Raw genomic sequence first — 23,854 nt, 5'->3', positions numbered from 1 at the left:
TTGCAAATGAATGCAGACCTGCATGGAATCTCAAGCGCTGTACAAACACCAGCTCATATTTAAATACCCGCTGAGATATTAAGAGTCTGAACAGTCACACTTGCTTTTAAAATTTAACTAATTCTGTGAAGTGAAGAACTGTATAATTTCTCATTTAGGTTCATATTGATTATTATGGGAGTTTATATCAACGAGATCAGAGGTTTTCAACCAGGTTTTACATCAAGTGGAGACCCGGGACAGTACCAAAAAATGTTTATTGTACAAAAGCAACAAACACGTCCTTCAAATGAAACATGAACTGTTTTGGGTCATTCCGTAAAACCGTTAAGTGCAACCCTTACCGCACACTTCTGCACTTTTCAATGCCATTTTGTAGTGCAAGTAGTGCGAGTATTACGTTAACACTAAAAATGCAACAAAAAGAAGTGTACTACGAGTACCCGGATGACGCACTTCTTTAACCGTCAAAACTGTGGAATGCTGTACACTTCATGCACTTGGCGCTCACGGCTTGCTGTACATAGTGGAAGGTGTGGAGTTAACTGGCTGCGATGCTGGTTTGACTAAACAATTGTAGATAATAAATAATGTAGCAACTAGCGAAACTCCAGTGAAGACAGCTCCTTCCAAATGTGAGTTGAATGCTTTACCATCCCCCACAATGTGTATTTATTTTTTAAGACACAAGTGTTGAACTGAGTTTGGCTAATGTGCTAAAGCTAGCCGCAACACATCTCGTGTGTTTGAAAAGTCACTTCCGTCCGCTGAAATACGGCATATACTATACAGCAGTGGTCCATTTAGGATGATACTACACTTTGAAAATTCATTCACTAGATGGCCAAGTGCTCAGTCCATAATTTGGGACACTATACAGTATTTAGAGTATAGCACGGCCTCTTGTAGCTTATTGCTTAATTAACATATGCGTAAACTATGACTTTGACAATGAATAGCTGATGCTAACATTAACGTCATTTTATTACAGGCAATTTTCTTAGCACATCAGCAAAAATCCAGTAACTGTTTTTTCTTTCTTTCTTTCCAAGGATGCCTTTAAACCTGTCCCTAGTACTGTGTAACTACAGTAACTTCTCCTTGGGTATTAGCTAAAATGCACATTTTGATTGGAACAAAAATAAAAGCTAATACTTAGCAGTTCTTCTCTCTCTCTATTTTTTTTTTTGTTTGTTTTGTTTTGTTTTGTTTTAGTGTACATTTGTATGTGTATATATATATATATATATATATATATATATATATATATATATATATATATATATATATATATATATATACATTTGTTTTAAGACTTCAAGTTTTGTTCCCCAAGTTATGTGTCACTCCCTTATTAAAATAATTTACTGTTCAATTCCATAAAAAATAGAATTGTCATCACATCATCCTCTCATGATGTGAACTCTACAAGTACAAGCAAGTGTGTCCTCTTTCACAGAAAACAACTGATAATTAAAATGTGGATATTTCTTATAAAAATCTTCTAGGGCTTTATTTTAAGAGCGCTATGCCTTAAATGCAGCACTATGCGATACGTCATATCCGCAAAGTCAGTGGGCATGGCCATGAAGTTTTGATATTTTCATACAAGCAAGCACTAAGTCTAGGTGCAAGTGGGTTGGCAAAATCACGCGGCCAAAGCACTAACGGGCTGGGTCAAGTGCAATTTCATTCTGGGGTTCTTCTCCAGTTAATTGCACTGTCTTATATGTTCCATTTCCTGTCAAAAAGAAAGTGGCAGTGTAAATGGGCTGTATGTAATGCATCTCCTGATCTGTTTGTTGCCTGCGCTGCTCCAGACCGCGATGTATGTGTTGAATAAACTGTCTGCCTGTCTGGGACTGTTGAATCTCATCCTGCTCGTCTGTGTCTCAACTGTTTGAATATGCTTTGCTTCTCTTCCATTGTTAGTTGTTTTGTAATGTATATTTGTTATATGTTTCTCTGTTAATGATTTGTTTAATTTCTGTATAGCTTCCTTGAGCTTTGAAACGGCACTATAATAAATAAACATATGATTATTATTATCATTATTAATCATATTGATATACTGATACACAAATCATGGCTAGTATTTAAAGTGATTGATAGCACTTTGATATCAAATGCAGACTGCATATGCAGGAACTGAATTTAGACTTTGTGCCGAGATTAGACATGCTTCTCAAACGTCTTAGTGCAGTGACATATTTCTCAGGAAAATAGCAAATTGCGCTTTGCGTCACTTCATTAACATACAATAAACCCACAGTTTGTGCAAACACTCCCATCCACACCCTCTTGTGCAGTCACGAGAATAGAGCCTGTCGTGTCATGACCTTTAACATAAATCTAGTAATGTAAAACTTAAACCCTGTTACTTTTTTAAAGGAATAATTATAACACAACATACTGTATATTAAACATGGCACAGTGGAATTTATTAGCACTTAAAGACATTATTTGTCTAAGAGACCGTTTAAAATGTATAAACAGACATTTTTACTTTAAAAATCACCTTTTTGAAATGGCGAAGGAACTGATTTCCTGTATTTCCCCCATAAATACTACCATGAACTGCATAGGCCAAAATAATATGTTAAATTACTGTATTAACATAACATAAGCTGAATTTAAAAATGTACAATGTTGTAAATGCATAAATAACAGCAGAAGTGTGATTTGTCAGCCTAACACATGAAACAAACACTGAGACCAATTTTGTAATAGTATCAGCCATATTACCAAGTGACAGATGAATTTGTGCCAGAGTACTGTAGAGTTTGATTGGATGCATGACCTCTGACATCAGCAACAAAAGATATGTGAAGCATTTTCTCCCTTTTTAAATAAGTCTTTAAGTCTATTTATTTTGCTATCTTATGGTAACTCTGCATGATTTTATAGTTAGCTGCATTGTTTGCATTTAGCATTGTATTTTCCCTGCTGTCTGTGACTTCATCAGACCTGAGACACAACATGAAAACATGAGCTGTTATGAAAAATGATGTCTAATTTTTTCAGTAACCAGTGTCGTCTGTGTCATTGTCGTGAACAGCTTAACACCATCAGACTGTGGTATGGAAACATCATGTATTGAGGTGAAGACCTTTGACAGTCACTGGGGCTATTTTTACAGTATTATAGCGAAAAGCTGTGCTCGCGGGAACACCGCCACTCAGTGAGGAAGACACGTCCCGTAATTACACTGCCCTCCCCGACGTGATTGTAGCCGTTTGAGAGGGTGGAGGGTTGCATGAAGGTGATCATTACTGCGCCAAAGAGCTTCGAATGAATGCTTTATGAATATTTCATGTAAATGTAAGCGCCACTTACTGGACACAAGGCCTGATTGATGGCAAAGTGCTTCTAAACGCTTCAAACGTTCCTTCAACTTCGACTTCAAGCAGCAGCACGTTAATAGCAGAATAAAGATGCGTTTAGCACAAGAGCTCTTCATTAATGCTCTTCGTTAAACAACAGCAGTCGTTATAGGATTTGTGTCAGAACCTGCTGAAAAGAGTTGATGATGAGAAACATGTTGAAACTGCAGCTTTTAGCCATCCAGTTCTCTGTGATTTTCCCTCTTTTATAAAGCTGCACTTTATCTGCAGCCGTCGGCCCCGACACACAGACGTGTCAAAGAAAGAAATGCGGCCGGTGTGAAAAAACACCCGCCATTAATGTGCTTTTACTGTACCGAGACATGACAAGTGTACAAAGCCTGTTTACAGCATATTTTTATAAAGCATCTTCTTTAATGGAACAGAGTCAGATCTACATTTTAAAGATGAATTGTACGTTGTACTCAACAGTGCAGTTCACCAGCTCTGTAACGATCCATCAGCAGACTTTAGCATTTCACATGACTGAATGCATTTATTAAATGAGTCTTAATTAAAGCATGTACATTTTTCTATTAATGACATTTCATTTTAAGAACATTATCAATCAGAAATCCCCCTCTTTTCTTTCAAGAAGGAATTGGATCCATCAGATAAATGTGATCTGTGGGGATATATTACACATGCTGTTTCTAAAGCATAAATGATCCCCGATGGTCATATTACATCACAGAGGTGTGAGTGAACATTAGTTTGAGGTTTTATGTCATCGTCTAAAGGAAAGTTCATTCAAATGAGTCTCTTGTTCTGTTGCCTCAAACTGTATTTGACACGATCTATTGCAATTGTCAGATTTTCTGTTCATCTAAGATTAAACAGAGAATATCTGCTATTAAATAAAAATAACACCACCATAAAACCTAAAGCTGTATAGTATAAACATTAAATATATAGGCTATACAGTATATCACCAGTGAATGTTTTACTATCCAGTCGATGAACATGATATGTCTATATCAAAACAGATTACAAGTATTTTGAAAAATGTATAAATTAAATACAATTATTGAAATAAGTAACAAACATATTAAAGATGAAAATGTTTAATATATAAGAATAAACAACATGATAAAGCTGAGCAACTGAACTAATCCCATATAATGAATGTACTGAAGTATTGACTACTTTTAGAAATGACTCTGTTGTGAATTCCTCACGTTTCATCAGTTTTTGTTTTTAAGGAAACGGTGTATTCACAACACAATTTAAGCATTCAAGTTCATGTGTTCATTGTGTTCATTATCTGTGCAGATGTAAGTTGTAATATGATGTTTATGTTGTGGATATAGTGATTAATGTGTTTGAGTGAGGTAATTAACACGTTAGTAAAGTTCATTGAACAGGTGTTCAGTGGGGAAATACACAGCATGACTGCATTATTTATATCAATTCTTTATAGATTTTTCTTTAAATAGATGAATTAATTTAAAAAACAGTGCTGTAGTATATTTTTTTTTCTCGTCATATTTTTGTCGAAAGTATGTTTTAAATAACCTTGTGCGACCCCGTATCCACATGCCTGAACACTGTATTTTGGCTTCGCTATATGCAACGCATAATTTCATTTCATTTAAACCAACTGATCGTAGTTCAGGAGACTCTGGGCTGTAAGAAAAGGGTTACATTTTCAAGTCATGTGACAAAACAACATGGTGGCGATCACAGAGAAGTTTGTATTTGGGAGAAACATCAACAACATTACATCTGGTAAGAAAGTTTTTACACTGAAACCTGTTTAAGTCAAAAATATGCAAAATTTTATTGCGAAACGGCATGCTGTTCAACACAATGAACACAATTGTGACTGTATGCTCAGTTTCAGTTAAAATATCCTATATTTACTGTACATTATCATATTAAGAATCAATGGATGCATCCAAAAACTGAAAAATGTTGGATGAAAATATGGTGCATTTCAAACTGTTCTGAGACCAGTGCAGACAGACAGCACACTGGAGGTTAAGTCATTCACTAAATAGGGAGCAAGGGAGCATCCTATAGCTCTCTATGCAGTTAAGTGCATTCACTCCTAAAATCTGATCAAAAGTTCAGTTTCAGGCTGCAGATGATGTTTGGATCACTCAACATGTTTGACAGACATGTGACAATGATAATCAGTACATAGATTCAGAATTTATAATGTATCATTTTATTTTAACATGATTGACAGTGATTGGATGATGCTGGACATTACTTTGAATCAGAATTAATTATGCTAATTTCTGATGTAATGTCTGTAACATCTCAAAAACATGAATAATCAACACTCCTGGAAACAAACAATTTGATGAAAAAAAATCTGACTTTCTATAGCTTACTATTATTTAAAATTTCACAACTTAGTCCCGCTGTCCACATATGAGGACATCAATTTTTAGGAACATTTTTTTTTTTTTTTTTTTTTGCATGTTTCTTAGGTGCTACTTGTTAAAAATCAAATAGGGAATGGAAAATGCACATAGCAGTCACACAGGGGTCTCAGGAGGTTAAAACTCTTTGATTATAGTCGTGATGCATCTTTTTTGTCTCATCTTTGTTATCGTTGACAGAATCAAAGAATGCTTCGTCAACAAATATTTTTGTTAGTATTTTTTTTGTTTTGTTGATGAGATCAGCAGTTTAAGTATACCGTACCTTTCATGGGAATAGTTGTTTATTAATGCCTTTGATAAACCTTCCAAAAATCGAGAGTTTTCATTATTATTTTCACATGCAAATTAGCATTGCAGCAAACTCTTTGTTGCCACAGGTGTGCCACAGAAGTGTTTGTCAGTAGCGGAACATTGTCCATTGTTGCCAAAGGTTTTCTGCAGGTTCACCACTACCAGTAAAGATCTACAAACTTCTGGCAAATATTTGCGACAAAAAACAACCTCATTTGCATGTGAAAATTATGAGTTTGCCAGAGCTCTAGATTTTTTGTAAGGGAATTTACAGTAAGACACTCTTTTGTACGTTTGGTGTATAACTGAGACCGAAAATCATAAAACTGTAATTGCTGTGGATCTTTGATGCTCATAACTCAAATCTCATGAGATTAAACCTGAACTACAGTGAACACACAACTGAGCTTTCTCTGATGGTCTGAAATTGCATGTGGTTCTGCAGAACTAGAAGTAATTTGCTGTGCTTCAATGGTGTGAGAAGGCAGATCGCTCTAATGCTTCTCTCCCGCAGCCACTTGTTCTCCTGCCCATGTAAATTATACACATTTTAACAGGCACAGAAAGGGTGGCCCGACTATTCTGCAGAAAATATAAGTGTTAGCGTGCGGCTGTGACCTCCAGGGCAATTATTCTTCTGTGGTGTTTAACGGAGGCTGGACTAAGGGCTTTGTGATGGTGTAGAGGTGGAGCGCTGACAGCGGAGCGTTCGTGAGCTCGTCATGGTGTCAGTTCCTTTTCAACGAGAACGCGGCTCTGGCGGCAGGCCTGTGTTTTTTTCTGCAATGTCGTGCTCTGCTTTTAGCCACACTCTTCTCTTCATTTCTCTCTCAAAGTGAATTAAACAGCAGCTCTTGTGAAGTCAAGCGGAAAAGTGCCACTGATGGAGCCGAATGCAAATTAGTGCACTTAAAGTGTTGCTTAGAGACTAAAAGAGCAGCCAAAGTTTGACTGGGAATATTTTCTCTGTCTGATCCTGTTGTGGAGGAACATGTTGTTTGGGAGTTTTGGATTCACATTTACAATGTGTCTGTTTTAGAAGAAAATGTCAATGGTCTTGAAGGAAGGCTTATGTTTACTTTAATTGAAAAAAAAAATTTTTTTCTTGAGAGATTGAGATCTCTTTAATGTCTCAATTATTTCTCCTAGACAGCAAGGTGATTAAATAGAATCTTTTGCTGAAATCTCCTGCTTCTCATATGTTTCTCCTGAGAGAAATACTCAAATAATCTCACATGTGTCACCTCTGGAGTTTCAGAAGTGATCTCAACAATGTCTCTGTACCAACATACCAAAGTCTGCAATCAAAAGTCAGAGATCTCAGTGAACATTTCTCATTAAATCAAATGATCTGAGCTATGCTACTGTATCTACATTCATTGTATAGCTCTATGCTCTTACCCTGTGTGGGTGTAATCTGATTATAAATTAATTAGTAAAAAATTAGTGTGATGCATTACATTTTCTTAATTCTTGTAATCAGATTACAACATTTCAATTATGTTAATTACTTTTAAGTACACTACTTGGGTTTCACATTTCTAAAATGATATTATTTATGTAATTATGTTCATATAGTTTGTGTTTCTGTGATAGTTGAAGGGCATGCGCCCCCTAACAAGTCAGGGATAAACATGCAAATGTAAGACATGTGGGCAACAATGAACAAGGAGGAAATATAAACAATGGTCATTGATGTCACTTCCTGTTGCTGCTGGCGCCTAGCTCAAGTCTGTATTTGTAGCCTACTATCTTTTTTAATATCGCTTATCTATCTGTTCCCTGTCTGTCACTCACTCGAAGTTGTGTCGATGTAGTGACACTAGGGGTTTGATCTTGAGAGCCCCAATCACCTTTGCTTAAAATAGAAAAGGCCAATGTAAACTGGCAAGTGGAATTTGCATGCCACTCTCCGCCCCGGACATACGGGTATAAAAAGAGATGACGTGCATCACTCATTCAGAATTTATTCTTCAGAGCCAAATGCATGTGTGTTCATCCTCTCACTCTTTCCTACGCTGCTGGATTCTTACACCGCATATCAGCGGTCACTATCACACGGTTGAGTGCTGTGTTTCCCCTGGGTGCTTTGGCAGCCTGAGACTGCAGGTGCTAAAAGAGTATATTAGAAAGAGTATATTTCCTTCTAAAAGAGCTCACACAAACACTTGCCATCTTTTTAAAGATGGCCTTCCGCATTTGCGCTACTGGAGGTGGCCGTTATCTCTCCCCTCCGGATACCCATGAAATCTGCCTCGAGTGTCTGGGGCGCCAGCACGCCGAGGCGGCTTTTGTGGAAGGGTTATGTTCTCAATTGCGAGAACATGCCCATGAGAACGTTGCAGTCGCAGCTCGCTTCCTTCTTCATGAAGCAAGGAGCCACCGTGGCTGCTCCCCAACCCGGTCTGTCCTGGGCTGATGCTTAGCCGGCCGGGTCGGCAAGCACCGCGGATGATCTGGATGTGGACATGGGAGTGTTTCCACCAGCTCAGCCCCGTGGACCTCCCATCCCCCAGCATGCTTGTTCTGTCCGGACGGGCTGTTGAGCGATGCAGGCGGTCTGCCTCAGGGCGGGTTTAATGTGTCGTTTGCAGCTCGTGATGAAGATGAGCTTCGGTCACGGCACCGGAGGGTGGGCTTCTGCTATCGGAAGCGGACCCATGGGTGGTAGAGCACAGGATGAGTCGGATGCTGAGATGGCAGTCGTGCTTGCCCGGGCTGCTGCGAACATCGGGCTGAAGTGGAACCCTCCACCCTGCCCTGAGCGTTCATGGCTGGACGATTGGTTTCTGGGCTCGGAGCGAGACTCACGGCTGCACCCTGCCCCGGTGCCTTTCTTCCCGGAAGTGCACGAGGAGCTAACGAAGTTGTGGAAGGCACCTTTTACTGCCCGTACACGCTTCACGGGCTCGTCTACTCTGACTACCCTCAACGGTCGGAGCAGCTAAGGGATATGTCGAGCTCCTTCAGGTAGAGCGTGCCGTAGCAGTGCATTTATGCTTGCAGGGCACAGCCACCAGGTGCAACTGACCAAGGCTCCCTTCCAAGGCCTGTAAGTTCTCTTCCTCTTTAATGATGAAGGCTTACAAGGCCACGGGTCAGGCTGCTTCCACCCTGCACGCCATGGCCATCCTGCAGGTCCATTAGGCCAAGGCGCTAAAAGACCTGCACGAGGGTAGGACCAACCCAGGGCTGATGCAGGAACTGCGCACTGCAACCGACCTTGCCATACGTGCAACGAAGGTCACGACATGGCACCTGTGGCTCAACCTTGTGGAGATGCGTGATGCCGAGAAAGTCTGCTTTCTTGATGCACCCATCTCCCAAGAAGGGAGCATCTCTTTTCTCGGTATGGAGTTGGACTCGGTCGCTCTCAGGGCACATCTTACGGCCGAATATGCTCAGTCAGTGCAGACCTGCCTGAAGACCATCAGGCAGAAGGTAGCAGCGCCAGTGGTTCTCCCCCTCGGGTTGATGCATATGAGACCGCTTCAGCACTGGCTACAGACTCAAGTCCCGAGGTGGGCATGGCGCCACAGCACCCGGTGTATGACCATCATGCCACAGTGCTGTCAGACTTTCAGCCCTTGGTCGGACCTGGCATTTCTACGGGCAGGTGTTCTCCTAGAGCAGGTCTCAAGGCGTGTCGTGGTCATGACGGATGCCTCGAACTTGGGCTGGGGCACCGTGTGCAACAGGCAGGCAGTGTTGGGGCTGTGGACAGGGCCCCGACTCCAATGGCACATCAACTGCTTAGAGTTGATGGCAGTATCGCTGGCCCTGAGGAGACTCCGGCCGTTGATTCAGGGCAAGCATGTGTTGGTCCGAACCGACAACATGGCAACTGTAGTGTACATAAACCACCAAAGTGGAGTACGCTCGTGTCGCATGTTGCAGCCTCCTCCCTTGAAGTCTCTGCGAGCCACTCACCTTGCGGGCGCCCTCAACCGTGCAGCGGACGCGCTCTCACGGCAGGTAATGCTCCACGGGGAGTGGAGATTCCTCCTCACGTAGTCCAGCTGATTTGGGAGAGATTCGGGGAGGCACAGGTAGACATGTTCACCTCCCAAGACTCCTCTCACTGCCCCCTGTGGTACTCCCTGTCCGAGGACCCCCTCAGCACGGATGCCTTAGCGCACAGCTGGTCTCGGGTGCTATGCAAGTATGCGTTTTCTCCTGTGAGCCTCATTGCACAGACTCTGTGCAAAGTCAGGTAGGACGAGCAGCAAGTCCTGTTCGTTGTTCTGTACTGGCCCAACCGGACTTTGTTCTCGGATCTGATGCTCCTGACAGTAGCACCTCCGATGGCACATTCCCCTGAGGCAGGACCTTCTCACTCAGGGGCAAGGTACGCTCCAGCACCCGTGGCCGGACCTCTGGAATCTCCACGTCTGGCTCCTGGATGGGATGCGGAATACCTAGCAGGTCTTCCGCCAGCGGTGGTAGACACGATCACTCAGGCCAGGGCCCCCTCTACAAGGTGGCTGTATGCCTTGAAGTGGTGTCTTTTCGCTAACTGGTGTTCTTCCCGTGGGGAAGACCCACAGCGATGCGCTGTCAGGTCTGTGCTGTCTTTTCTTCAGGAAGGGCTGGAGAGATGGCTGTCTCCCTCTACCCTGAAAGTGTACATGGCTACCATAGCAGCTCACCATGATACACTGGATGGCAGTCCCTCACGGCAGTGCAACCTGATCAACAGGTTCCTCAAAGGCATGAGGACATTGAATCCTCCTAGACCGCGCCTGATCCCCTCTTGGGATCTCTATGTGGTCCTACCTGCCCTACAGAGAGCCCCGTTTGAGCCCCTAGAGCAGGCCGAGCTCAGCACTCTGTCTCTGAAGACGGCCCTCCTGGTGGCGCTCACTTCCATCAAAAGGGTGGGGGACCTGCAGGTGCTCTCTGTTACCAGCGAATGCCTGGAGTTCAGGCCGGCACACTCTCGCGTGATCTTGAGACCCCAGCCCGGTTACATGCCCAAAGTTCCCACCGCTCCTTTTCGGGACCAGGTGGTGAACCTGCAAGCACTGCCTTCGAGGAGAAAGACCCGGCCTTGTTGTTGCTGTGTCCAGTTCACGCCCTGTGCATCTATCTGGACTACATGCAGAGCTTTAGATGCTCGGAGCAGCTCTTTGTCTGTTTTGGAGGACAGCAGAAGGGGAAAGCTGTCTCCAAGCAGAGGTTGGCCCATTGGATTCTGGATGCCATTTCTCTCACATACCAGTCTCAGGACTTGCCATGCCCCTTGGGGGTCCGGGCGCACTCCACTAGAGATGTTGCATCCTCCTGGGCACTGGCAAGGGGGGCCTCTCTAGCAGACATATGCAGAGCCGTGGGTTGGGCTACGCCCAATACCTTTGCGAGGTTTTATAACCTATGCATAGACTGGGTTTCGACCCGAGTGTTATGTGTTAACAGCAGGTAGACCGGGCGGCCGGTTGGGTGTACCACTTGCATTGCGCCTTTCAAAGGTGATAATGTGCGCTTTTTGTCCACAACAGTTCCCCGTACCGTTGAACTCCTGACGCCTCTTTAATTCTTTAGCACTGTCCGGTGACAAACTCGGCGGAGGAGTAACGCCACCAGGCCCAGTACTCATGGTATTCCCCTTTTCAGGTGAGCCCGTGTGCTTGGACTCAGTGCTCCAAGCGTGGTGATTCCCCTTTGGTAATCCCACATGATGAGTTTCCACTGTTCGGTTTCCCCCTTAGGTGAAACCTGTTTTTCCCCTCGTCAGAGCTTTCTCTGTCTCGGCCACTGTGCTGTGTACCCTCTTTGTAGATATGGTCCTCCTGTGGTATCATTCCATATGTGTACTTCTCCGTTGGTAAGTCCATGTGAGATATGCTCCACATGTTAACCTCCCTCCAGCAGGATGTGGTCTCCATAGTGCTCTCCTTCCTGGAGAGGGAAGAGCACTTCCCAGCGCTATTTTAGAAAGTGCTCGGCAGGAGATTGCTTAACAGAAAATTAAGAAAGGCACCGCCAGTAGCCTACTTGGGTAAGTGCCTTCTCCCCCCTTAACGGGACTAGAGGGATGCATTACCTAACTCGCTGGAAGGTCACGACATGGTTGAGCACTGGCTGCAAGGCATGCAGCAGCTTGCCCGTGTCCACACTTCCGTGCCTAGTGACTTGGTTCAGCGCCTGTGGCGTTTCCTATAGGAACCCCTAGTGTCACTACATAGACACAACGTGAGTGAGTGACAGACAGAGAACATCTTGGTTACTGATGTAACCTCTGTTCCCTGATGGAGGGAACGATACATTGTGTCCCTCCTGCCGCGGCGCTGAACCGGCCGCTGACATGGCCAGGACACTATCGGCTCCTCAGCATAAATCTGAATGAGTGATGCACGCCATCTCCTTTTATACCCGTATGTCCAGGGCGGAGAGTGGCATGCAAATTCCACTCGCCAATTTTCATTGGCCTTTTCTATTTTAAGCAAATGTGATTGGGGATCTCAAGATCAAACCCCTAGTGTCACTACATCGACACAACATCTTGTTCCCTCCATCAGGGAACAGAGGTTACATCAGTAACCAAGACGTTTTCTGCATTTAATCTTTAATATCTAACATTTTTCAGCATGCATCAGGTTTTCCCCCACATTATTCTCTTATTGCAATTCAACTGTGTGTAATTTTCGCATGCATCCGCTTTCTATTTTTATCACGATTAACCTCCGTGCATTTTACAGCACGCACCCGTTTTCTCCTCTGTGTTACACAGATTATTGCATCGATCTCAAAGCACCACTTATCAAGAACAACCATAACAACAAACAATTGCGTGAGGGATTCACATTGATCTCAAACCCTCGCCGCTCAGGAACAACCAACAACAACAAATAATTGCGGTAACCCATGACATCCGCTCATATTATTGCTTCCTCACTGCATCAGCAGTTGGTTAGGAATAAAGCCTCAACTGAACCAGGTATTCTATCCCAGCACAATAGTAATGACTTCATGAAGTTCTTTACTGATAAAATTGAAATAATCAGAAATAAAATTGGAATTATGCAATCATCTGTCACAGTACCTCAGAAAACAGTGTCTCATAATTTTCCTCACGTGCAACTTCAGTCCTTCACTGTCATAGGTCATGAAGAGCTAACAAACCGTATTGAAACATCAAAAGCCACAACATGTATGTTAGATCCAATACCAACTAAGCTCTTAAAAGAGGTATTCCTTGTAATCTCAGAACCTCTTCTTAATATTATTAACTCTTCGCTATCCTTAGGACATGTCCCAAGAAACTTTAAAATGGCAATTATCAAATCGCTTATTAAGAAGCCACAGCTTGATCCTGGAGAATTGGCTAAATATAGACCGGGTTCAAATCTCCTGTTTATGTCAAAAATACTAGAAAAGGTTGTGTCCTCCCAATTATGTTAATTTCTACAGAGAAATAGAATATATAAACAATTTCAGTCAGGATTTAGTCCACACCACAGTACAAAATCTTCACTTATCAGAGTTACTAATGACTTGTTCTTATCATCTGATCACAGCTGCATTTCTCTTCTAGTGCTTTTAGATCTTAGTGCTGCCTTCAACACAGTAGATAACAATATTCTCTTGAATAGGCTAGAGAATTATGTTGGCATTTGTGGACTTGCACTAGCATGGTTTAGGTCCTATTTAGCAGACCGATACCACTTTGTCTGTGTAAATGAAACAAAAGTTAATTATGGAGTGCCACAGGGATCAGTTTTAGGGCCTCTGCTTTTCTCCTTATATATGCTTCGCCTGGGAGATATTATCAGGAATCATGGAATAAGTTTCCACTGTTATGCCAATGATACCCAACTTTATATTTCTTTGAAACCTGAAGAAATTGCACAATTCTCCAAATTAGCAGTGTATCAATGAAATCAAAGATTGGATGGCCATAAATTTCCTTCTACTCAATTCCAACAAAACAATGGTACTAGTTATTGGACCCGTGGGAGGCCGACATTGATGCTGATGAGATGGGAGCTGAGCAGCAGGCCGACCTATGATTCTCTGTCACTCTCCCTGGATTCGGCTCAACATTCTCCCATGGAATTTACACACGGGCATTTGCGTCCTAGAGGCCCGCACAGCAGTTTTTTTCGGTGTTGAGGATGAGGATGCCATGTCTATGGCGGTGTTGGATTCCAAAGATTTCACCTTCGGTAACTTGCTGGAGGTTATTACATGTGCAGTGTAGAAATTGCACCTGGACTGGCCAGATGAAACGCAGTCGGAGGATTGTAAATCAATCTTGGACAACTGTTTTGTAGTGGGCCAACACGCAGCTATGCCTCGTAGGCTGCTCCCTTTTCCCCCAGACTTCCATCATGATATTTTGAAGTCCTGGGATCAAACTTACTCAGCCAGGATTACAAATCAACTGGCCTCTGAATTTTCTTATGTGTGTCGAGCTTCCGACCACGGATATACTTTGGTCCCGGCGATGGAAGAGACGCTGGCTGCCTGTCTCTCTCCTTCTTTGGCAACCACATGGAAATCGAGGTCTACTCTTCCCTCGAAGCCATGCAGGGTGACATTGTCCTTGTTGAGCAAGGCCTACCAGGCTTCGGGACAGGCGGTTTCGGCTTTGCACATGCAGTCGGTTTTGCAAGCCTACCAGGCCCATTTTATGTGGGATGTAGATGAAGCTGGATGCTGAGACCATCATGGAACTACACAGAGCTTCTTATTTGGCGCTGAGAGCAACCAACACATTGCTCATTTTGTTGGTTGGAATATAGCGGGCCTCATGGTGGCAGAACGCCATCTGTGGCATAAGCTCATGGATATTTGTGACAAGGACAAGGCCTTTCTAATGATTGCCTCTGTGTCACTATCCGAACTGTTCAGTGATGCAGTCCAGTCAGTGGTGTAAAAATTCCACACTGTGAAACAGCAGACTGCTGCGTTCCAGCAGATGCTCCCTCACACAGAGAGAGAGAAAAGCCCACTGCAGCTCCAGTGTGTTCACGTTTGGTATCCTCGCAACGTCCCACCAGGGAGAGCCACATAAGGTGCCAGACATGAGTTTTACACCCTCTCAGAAGGATTGAGGTCCTCGTTCATTCCTGCCATTACGGGCGCATCCACATAGATGTTTGGATGTTGGTCCTCTGCTAGATCTGATGGCGCATTTCAGTGGCTTCTCCCTCCTCTGCACTGGTGCACTGCAGAGAACACCCCTGGGCACTTCGGCAGAAAAACAAGAGAGTATATTTTCTGAAAGAGCTATTCCTCCTCTAAAAGAGTATGTATTTCACTAAAAGAGCGGCACACGGAACATCTTTTTAAAGATGCGTCTTTCTAAAGATGCCTTTCCGATTGTGTGTTATTCCTGGTCATGATCACTGTCTTTCGTGTCTGGGCAGGACCCACACGGAGACAGACAGAGGCAGTCCGGCACATCCTGCCCCGGTGTGGCTCAAGATCCCGCACCCCGTCTGCTCGTCGCCAAGGGCGTCCCCCTGCGGTGACTGCACCGGCTCCGCTGCAGCCCACCCCTTCGGTCCGGCCCCGGTGTGGAGCCCACCGCAGGAAGCAGATGCCACCCGTCTCACAGCCGGCGCCTAAGAACCCACGGAGGTCCTCAAAGTGCCCCTGAGATGGGCGACCCAGGGACGAGGGAACCCACTCACGTGGAGCTGGTAAAAAGACCACTCCGTACCCCGGTGGAGGGCCGGGCGGAAAATCTTTTGTTGCCTTTTTGTTTGATTTCACCACATGCCCAAGTGGCTGCAGTACCCAACAGTTCAGCAAAAGAGCGGCTTCCTTCCTTCCTGGGTCACATACCCGGTGTGTACGGTCGTCACCACGACTACCGTCCACGGGTTTTTTCTTGCAGGACTGGCGTTCCAGCGGTGGCCTTTCCACCCCTGAGCGCCCAGCTGTGGCACACAGCCGCCCCCGATGTGGCAGTCTCCATGGGTTATGAGGACAGGTCTCTTCCTCCCCCGTCCCAGGCTGTTCCGGGGGTGGTCACAAGGAGCCAGGTAAGTGCTTTGATGTCCCTAGACTCAGCACGGCTACGACGTGGTGTGACACCTCGAGCTCCGCCCTGCCGCGTGGCCCCACCTGCCGGTACATCCGACGACGTTGTCCCCTTGGTCCCCCTTGCGCGGAACTTGGACGCATGGCTCACACTTTCCAATCCGTTGCAATGGCTGATCCGGACTGTCCAACTCGGCTACGTGATTCAGTTCGCCAGGCGCCCGCCCAGGTTCAGCGGTATTCACTTCACCTTGGTCAAGAGCGAAAATGCTGCCACCTTGCGTGCGGAGATCACTACCCTCCTATGGAAGGGCGCGATAGAACATGTCCCTCCAGCCGAGATGAAGAAAGGGTTTTACAGCCCCTACTTCATCGTACCGAAAAAAGGCGGTGGGTTACGGCCAATCTTGGACCTGCGAGTACTGAACCAGGCCTTACACAGACTCCCGTTCAAGATGCTGATGCAAAAACGCATTCTGGCGAGCGTCTGGCATCAAGATTGGTTCGCGGCGGTAGACCTGAAGGATGCATACTTCCACGTCTCGATTCTTCCTCGACACAAACCCTTCCTGCGGTTTGCATTCGAGGGTCAGGCATATCAGTACAAAGTCCTCCCTTTCAGCCTGTCCCTGTCTCCTCGCATCTTTACAAAGGTCGCAGAGGCTGCCCTTGCCCCGTTAAGGGAGGTGGGCATTCGCATTCTCAACTATCTCAACGACTGTCTAATCCTAGCTCATTCTCGAGACATGTTGTGCGCACACAGGGACCTGGTGCTCTCACACCTCAGCCGATTAGGGCTTCGGGCCAACTGGGAAAAAAGTAAGCTCCTCCCGGTTCAGAGCATCTCTTTTCTCGGTTTGGAGTTGGACTCAGTCTCCTTGATGGCGCGCCTTACGAACGAGCACACCCAGTCGGCGTTCAAACAGAAAACAGCGGTTCCAGTGAAACTTTTTCAGAGGCTCCTGGGGCATATGGCATCCTCGGCAGTGGCCACCCCGCTCGGGTTGATGCATATGAGGCCGCTTCAGCACTGGCTCCAGACTCGAGTCCCGAGATGGGCATGGCACCACGGGACACATCGCGTGGTCATCACACTGGTCTGTCACCGTCTTTTCAGCCCTTGGACAGACCTCTCATTTTTACGGGCAGGTGTTCCTCTAGAACTGGTCTCCAGGTGCATCGTGGTCATGACAGACGCCTCCAAAACGGGATGGAGCACTGTTTGCAATGGGCACGCAGCCGCCGGCCTCTGGACGAGTCCGAGACTGCATTGGCACATCAACTGCCTCGAGTTGTTTGCAATTCTGCTCGCCCTGCGGAGGTTTCGGCCGTTGATCCAGGGCAAGCACATGTTAGTTCAGACAGACAGACAACATGGCAACAGTAGCATATGTCAACCGCCAAGGTGGTCTGCGCTCTCGTTGAATGTCACAACTCGCCCGCCGTCTCCTCCTCTGGAGTCAGCAGCACTTCAAGTCGCTGCAAGCCACTCACATCCTGGGCAACCTCAACACTACAGCGGATGTGCTGTCACGACAGGTTACCCTCAGGGGAGAGTGGAGACTCCACCCTCAGGTGGTCCAGCTGATTTGGAGTCGATTTGACAGGCACAGGTGCACCTGTTCACCTCCCAAGAATCCTCCCCACTGCCCGCTCTAGTACACCCTCACCGAGGCTCCCCTCGGCATAGACGCGCTGGCACACAGCTGGCCCCCTGGCCTAAGCAAATATGCCCCAGGAGGAGGCAGACCCAGCCCTGTCGTCGCTGTGTCCGGTCCACACTTTACGCATCTATTTGGATCAAACGCAGAGCTTTAGAATCTCTGAGCAGCTCTTTGTCTGCTTTGGTGCACAGCGGAAAGGAAGCGCTGTCTCCAAGCAGAGGATCGCCCACTGGCTCATTGACACCATAACTATGGCATATATCGCCCAGGACATGCTACCCCCGGTAGGGCTATGAGCCCATTCTACCAGGGGTGTAGCGGCTTCCTGGGCCCTGGCCAGGGGTGCCTCTCTAACAGACATTTGCAGGGCAGTGGGCTGGGCAACACCCAACAACCTTTGCAAGGTTCTACAACCTCCGGGTGGAACCGGTTTCGTCCCAGGTAGTGGCACACAACACAAGCGGATAAGACCGGGATAGCCGGCCGGGTGTATCATTTGCACATAGCACCTTCCACCTCCTTTTGAGCTGAAGACGTGTGCCATTAGTTCCCAGTAGTGTTCACAAGTTTGTTCCCTGGTTGACTTCCTCCGTGCCCTGTGGCAGTCGAGTTTTCGGAGAGATTTGCTGCCGGCCTAGTACACATGTTAACTAAGAGTCCTGTTCTGGGGTAGGTGCTCCGCATGTGGCGGTTCGCTGTAAGGCTAACCCCATGCGATTATATCTTCCACTAATTCGTTTCCCTGTTGGCAAACTGCGTCTTCCTTGGGCAGAGCCCCTCTGCCACAGTCTCCATGTTTGTAGTAACTCCTCCCCCATTGGGCAGGATCTACCTTGAAGGCTCTCCACATGTGACGTATACTTCCACTTAAATATCCACCCCTCTCTTTGGGCGAGGTGTGCTCTCCGCTGTGTCTTCCCCTTGGGAGGGACACCCCCCAACTAGACCTGGCGGCCCAGTCAGATAATCCCCCTTCTTTTTTAGGGAGTGGAAAAAAGAGAAGGGGAAAAGAGGCCACGACTGGGTTAAGCCTGTCTCTATCTTTTGGGTAGTCGACTTGTCCCCAAAAAGGGCCGTTCGACACTCATAACCATGTTGGGGGAGGTTACGTGTCGACCTGGTGTGCTGGCTATGAGGCACACAGTAATCTGCCCACCACACACCGCCAGTTCACGTAACACAGTTCAGCCAATTGTGGCGTTTCATATAGGGACCCCTAGTGTTACTACATCGACACAACGTCGAGTGAGTGACAGATAGGGAACATCATGGTTACTTGTGTAACCTCCGTTCCCTGATGGAGGGAACGAGACATTGTGCCCCTCCTGCCACAACGCTGAACTACCTACTGAAATGGCCAGACCTTATATCGGTTCCTCAGCATAAAACCTGAATGAGTGGTTGCATACCAGCTCCTTTTATACCCGTATGTCCGGGGGAGTGGCATGCAAATACCACTCGCCAATTTTCATTGGCCTTTTATCAAAGACCAGAGGTGTCTCGGGCTCCCAAGAGTGACCCCTAGTGTCAATACATCGACACAACATCTCGTTCCCTCCATCAGGGAACGGAGGTTACACAAGCAACCATGACGTTACATTCCACATAACCGAGACGTTTTTCCATCATATTTTCCTTCTCTAGTAAAAATGTGTCATACTAAACAAATGCTTTCTTTGGAATATTGTTTTAATTGGTAAAACACTTCATATTTCCTATGAACAATATTACTTTTCAAAATCAATTGTTTATGAAAGTCTAGAAATACCTCCTTACACTAAACTTTATTTTTTACAAACTTTTGTTTTAAACTGCAGTACATTTAGTCTCAAATCCAGTTTAGTCCTGGATTTTGTACCAAAGGGAACACAATTTTCATGCAGGTTTAATGGTCATTGGTGAATATTAGTGAGGTTTGTGATGTCACTATGTCCAGCAAATAAATTTGATGATAGCTGTATTTTGTTTTATTTTTATCTGATTTATAGCTGATGTTGTCTCATGTTCATTGTCAGCAGTTCAGTTCCATTCTTTAATCTTTTAACAGGGGTGTCCTGCAGCAGAGGGTATTCACACAGGCCTCATGACTGCACATCTCTTTAATGCATGTGGCACTGTGTGTCCAACAGTCAGTGATTAACATGACAGTCAGCGGTCACGCCCTCTGACCCCTGCAGAATGAAGCTTCCTCTCTCTGTGGCGTCCTGTCCACACACTTCAGTTTCACATTTAAATCGGAGCTGACAGGAAACTTTACTGAACATTCTCAACTGTTTAGCTGATCTCATCCAAACCCATTCAGTATCTAATTTTCCTCAAGATCAGCTAAATATGCTTTATGTGTATGTTTTAGAAAACAATGGAGTTAAAGTCAAGAGAAGGTGTGTGTGTTGTGTGTCATTGAGGGATTCATCTCCCTGTCAAACCCTCTAGCGCCACCATCAGCCCAAAGTTAGTCTTTTTCTGAACTCTTAGATCTAGAAAACCAAAACCTGCTTATTGTTTTCACTCATCCTCATTTGATTTTCAATTTCCACTGTTCAAAATTATAATATTTAATGTTAAATGTTTTTCACTTCTCCTTCTACACATCTCTAATTTTCATACAATTAGTCTCAAATGATATTCCAGACTGATCTCATGTGAATTTGGAAAACAGTAGGTCAAAAGTTCTGCTGCTGAAATTAGTCTGTTCTTGCTGAAATTCAAATCTCTGCCCCCAGTGGCCGAAGCTGGAATTGTTGTTGAATGAATGGGTGCAGGTGAGCTCCAGTCTCTGGGTGAAATGTCCACATAGGGGCACCAAAAGTCAGTTGTGTTAATAGTTGTAAATGATGTAATACAGTGAACAGGAATGCATATTTTGTTAACCGTTCCCCTTAACCCAAACCCCAACCCAAAGCCTAACTGTCAGTGGATTAAAAATGTGCTTTTAAAGGGAAAATACAACCTCTGAATTGTGCTCACCATTAACCCTTTATGCTCTAAAGGTGTTTTTAAAGGTTTTCTGTTTCTGTGGCATACCCAAAATTAATGGCTTCTAACTACACAAAAAACAAACAAAAAACAAAACAAAAAATAAGGAGGGTCAAGTGTTTGGCATAATTGTAAAGAAAACTTTTCACATTTTTTAATTATATAGATTTTGATATATTCTGAGACTCTCAGCCTAAGAAACTGCTTAAAAAACAGAAAGAAATTGAGCCAAAAATCTATTGAGCTAAAAATATTTCTGATTTGACATTAAATACAACGATCAGCTACAACATTAAAAACACCTGCCTAATATTGTGTAGGTCCCCCTCATGCTGCCAAAACAGCGCCAGAATAGCATTCAGAGATGATATTCTTCTCACCACAGTTGTGCAGTGGTTATGTGAGTTACCGTAGACTTTGTCAGTCGAACCAGTCTGTCCATTCTCTGTTGACCTCTCCCATCAACAAGGCGTTTCCATCCACAGAACTGCCGCTCACTGGATGTTTTTTGTTTTTGGAACCATTCTGAGTAAATTCTAGATACTGTTGTGTGTGAAAATCCCAGGAGATCAGCAGTTACAGAAATACTCAAACCAGCCCGTCTGGCACCAACAATCATCCATGTGATTATCTAATCAGCAAATAGTGTGGCAGCAGTGCATAAAACCATGCAGCTTCAGTCAGGAGCTTCAGTTAATGTTCACATCAACCATCAGAATGGGGAAAAAATTTGATCTCAGTGATTTGGACAGTGGAATGAATGTTGGTGCCAGATGAGCTGGTTTGAGTATTTCTGTAACTGCTGATCTCCAGGGATTTTCACACCAAAACAGGAACCAACAGGACACAGAAATCCAACTAGACACAGGGACTGACCAAAACGGGAACCAACAGATAGACAGACACCTAGACAGGGAAATATTCACAACAAAATGGCACAGGACAGAGAACACAGAGAGAATAAATAGGGAAAGAAATAAGGAGGGTAACGAGGAAAGGCAGGTGGAACTGATAAACTAATAACAAGGCAAACGAGGGGGCAGAGTTTCACTTATGACTGAACTGACACAAGTGCACATGACAATAAGAAAACACAAAGCCAAGTGGACTCACATAACAAATGACAAGACAAAAGAACACATGGTAATGAAAACCAAGTAAAGCCATGTGTTCACACACAACATGACAAAAAACATGAGTGTCAGGATTCAGCCACAAAAAAAATATAAATAAAATCAACAGAAGTGGCTGAACCCTGACAGCTATTCATTAACATTAGTACAACCTCAATTCCGAAAAAGACGGGACAGTATGAAAAATGCTAATAAAAACAAAAAGGAGTGATTTGTAAATTATATTCACCTTTTGCTATATTGAAAGCACTACAACTAAACATTATATGTATCTTAACTGATGATGACACTGCAGATGGCCGCCCGGTGTGGAGCTCTCTAATTCTTTTGTTGTTTTTGTTTGTTTGCCCTGTGATTAGTAATTGTTTTCCAATCAATTTTACCAGGGACAAACTGCTGAACATTCGGCAGCACATACCAGACAGTCTTTTCCTGGTTTTTGACTATTCTGACTTTTTGCTGGACATTTTAGTTGGAGGCGCAGCTGTGTTGTTTAAGCACGCTATGAGACAGAAATATACTGGACCACTGCTACACAACATTAAAGGATGGATATCGCTCTGTCCCTAGAGCAGCTTTGGGACTCTCTGATCATTGTCTGGTTTATCTTCTTCCAACCTACAAGCAGAAACTTAAATCAGCTAAACCTGTAGTAAGGATTGCAAAGAGATGGACCAATGAAGCAGAGCTGGAAACTACAAGCCTGCTTTGACTGCACTGATTGGAGTGTTTTTGAAGCTGCATACACCAATCTGGACGAGCTCACAGATACCGTGACATCATATATCAGTTTCTGTGAGGATATGTGCATTCCTACTAGGACTTATGTAACATTCAGCAATGACAAACCATTACAGGAAAACTCAGACAGCTTCGTCATGCCAAAGAGGATGCTTACAGAAGCAGGGATAAAATCTTGTGTAATCAGACCAAAAACACACTAAGGAAATTAAAGTGGCTAAAAGAAGTTACTCTGAGAAGCTGAAAAACAAGTTTTCAGCTAACAACCCTCATCAATGTGGAGAGGCCTGAAAGACATTACTAACTTCAAGACACCATCTCCTAACACTGTAGGGAACCAACAACTGTCTGACAACTTGAATGTGTTTTACCGTAGATTTGAAAAGCACAGTCTCACACCCCACACCCGCTCAGACCTTCAATTCATACAAATACCAACACCTCCTGCAACCACCTTCCCCCCAACTACTCAACCTGCACTTAAGATCTGTAAAGAGGAGGTGTGATGGGTCTTCCAGAAACAAAAGGCAAGGAAAGCACTGGGCCCAGACAGTGTTTCATCCACTTGTCTAAAATCCTGTGTTGACCAGCTGGCCCCCATCTTCACAGATCACTGGAGCAGTGTGAAGTTCCCTGCTGCTTTAAACACTCCGCTATCATCCCTGTCCCAAAGAAACCCAAGATAAAAGGACTTAATGACTACAGACCAGTGGCTCTGACGTCTGTGGTCATGAAGTAATTTGAGAAACTGGTGTTGGCTCACCCCATGGAATAAATTAACTCAGCTCTCTGTTCCCACGTCTATCTGTCAGTGGATCACCAGCTTTCTGACAGACAGGCAGGAGCTAGTGAGACTGGGGAAATTCACTTCCAACACATGTACGATCATCACAGGTGCCCCCTAGGGATGTGTGCTCTCCCCACTACTCTTCTTTCTGTATACCAATGACTGCACTGCCAAGGACCCCTCTGTAAGCTCCTGAAGTCTGCAGACAACACACTGTAATCGGCTTCAACCAAGATGACGATGAGTCTGCATACAGAAGGGAGGTTGAACGGCTGGCTCACTGGTGCAGTCATAACAACCTGGAGCTCAACACGTTCAAAACAGTGGAGATGATTGTGAACTTTAGGAGGAACACCCCAACATTGACCCCGCTCACCATTCTAAACAGCACTGTGGCTGCAGTGGAGTCATTTAGGTTCCTGGGCACTACCATCTCACAGGACCTTAAGTGGGAGACCCACATTGACTCCTCTGTGAAAAAGGCCCAGAAGAGGTT

Source organism: Myxocyprinus asiaticus, chromosome 17 (assembly GCF_019703515.2).
Source record: "Myxocyprinus asiaticus isolate MX2 ecotype Aquarium Trade chromosome 17, UBuf_Myxa_2, whole genome shotgun sequence".
Taxonomy (NCBI): domain Eukaryota; kingdom Metazoa; phylum Chordata; class Actinopteri; order Cypriniformes; family Catostomidae; genus Myxocyprinus; species Myxocyprinus asiaticus.
The sequence above is the reverse complement of the archived record's forward strand: the minus strand, read 5'-3'. Positions refer to the sequence as shown.